Source organism: Notothenia rossii, assembly GCF_949606895.1.
Source record: "Notothenia rossii genome assembly, chromosome: 10".
Classification (NCBI taxonomy): domain Eukaryota; kingdom Metazoa; phylum Chordata; class Actinopteri; order Perciformes; family Nototheniidae; genus Notothenia; species Notothenia rossii.
Genome location: NC_136908.1, coordinates 11,727,661 through 11,729,522, shown reverse-complemented (window position 1 = coordinate 11,729,522; position 1,862 = coordinate 11,727,661). Strand labels below are relative to the sequence as shown.

General features: G+C 41.5%; 1 long non-coding RNA gene across 1 annotated transcript; it reads left to right on the top strand.

Moving 5' to 3' along the window:
- The first annotated feature begins 470 nt into the window (after positions 1-470).
- On the top strand, positions 471-1,500 carry LOC307022641. Its single transcript, XR_013803464.1, has 2 exons — positions 471-535; positions 1,110-1,500. It is a non-coding gene; the product is annotated as an uncharacterized lncRNA (long non-coding RNA).
- Positions 1,501-1,862: the final 362 nt, after the last annotated feature.

Genomic DNA, 1,862 nt, shown 5'->3' with positions numbered 1-1,862 from the left:
AGCTCTATAATATGTTTCTGTTTTATACAATTAAATTACAACCCCCCCCCCCCCCCCCATGTTTCGCTCTCTCACGAGTCAGTGCCTGTCCTCTCTCAACCCCCCCAGTCAGACCACCGCTAGTCTTTTTTCCTGTCAGTCGGGGTTACTCAGGTCACAACTGAACAGTGGAACTACAATTCAGTATCCTTGTCATTTTAATAAACACATGTTAAAATTGTGAACTGAAAGAAGGATGAACAGAAGACATGGAAATGACACAGGCGAAGAGAGAGACAGATATTAAGGTATAGATTCAAAAGTCATACTCTTTAGTGTGACAAAGTTTGTGCAAAATCTGTAAAGGTTGGAATTCTCCTTTAACTTCTCTTACATTTATACAATGTTTTTTTTAATATATTGCACTTATTGTACATGTATCTAATTGTATTCTTTGTCTTGTCTTCTTCTCTATTCAGCTTCTGCTTCCATTTGATTGCCATTTCTGTAAGACACAATGAAACCCTTTCTTCAATCAGTTTTTTTGTTTCCTATAGTAAGCTAAACCTTATTTTACATTACATGTTAGACACTTTTATCCAAAGCCACTTACATTCTCAATACTGTGGGCAATCCCCACAGGAGCAATTTGGGCTGAAATTGCCCAGGGACACAACGACATGCTGACTGCAGTGGGGTTTGAACCTGTGCTCCCCTGATCCTAACACCAACGCACGATCCACTGCGCCACACGCCTTTCCATTTTTAAACTTGTCAGGACGTTAATCTTGTATTGCTTTCACCCAACTCTTTAACATTTTTAGCCAGAAAGATGTGTTTTTTTATCCTTTCTCCTTCATGTTGCAGTGAGTGTGTGTGTGTGTGTGTGTGTGTGTGTGTGTGTGTGTGTGTGTGTGTGTGTGTGTGTGTGTGTGTGTGTGTGTGTGTGTGTGTGTGTGTGTGTGTGTGTGTGTGTGTGTGTGTGTGTGTGTGTGTGTGTGTGTGTGTGTGTGTGTGTGTGTGTGTGCATCCCAATTTCATATTTAAATCAATATAAAGCACTGAGCACCTAAAATAACTGCATGAAAGCCAGTCATGTTCCCTTCCTCCTCTCCTTAATCCAAACCCAGCAGTGGACACGTGGAAGGATTTTACGGTCATCATGAAGTTCTGGTTTGAGCAGGAAAAAAAAGAAAGTCAAAGAAGGACTGGAGAGAAGGAAAAAGAAAAGATTATTTTTTTTGTAAATGCAGGCTCCTCCCCAGCATTGTGACTGGCTGCAGGAGATCATCTGGTCAACAAGCTGAACTGGGTGAAGAGGGGAAGAGCAGGCGCACCCTGAAGCTCTGAAGTGTGTGTGGCATGTGTGTGTTTATTCTACAGACACAAAAAAAAGACAAGCAAGAGAAAGATTGGAGTGCAAAAGAGACGAGAAAGATGGAATAATAGAAGAAGAAACAGAAAGACGATTGTTGTATTCCTTTTAATGATGATATGAATAAATCCTGGGCATCAAATTCAGCATTGGGTTGACTTTTTGTTGATTGCTAGCTTCAATTTGTCAGCTACCGAAGCTGTAGAGAAGGAAAAGTGTGTGTATGTGTGTGAGAGAGTGAGACGAGCCCCTACCTGTCCCACTGCCCCACGTAAACCCTGGAATGACTGGGAGTCAGTTCGAGAGTCGGGACCACACGTTGTTTTAACAAGGGGTCTCATCCATTAGGCTTTACTGTTGTTATAAAACCAGCACTCAGTCTCAGCAAAACACCTCATTCTTTTGCTCAATGCAGGGTGCAAGGCCATAATACCTGCAGTGATATAATCAAAGTCAGAAGTAATTAAACACATTAGCATAATTTACCTGCTGAAATCTGAGGAAAGCT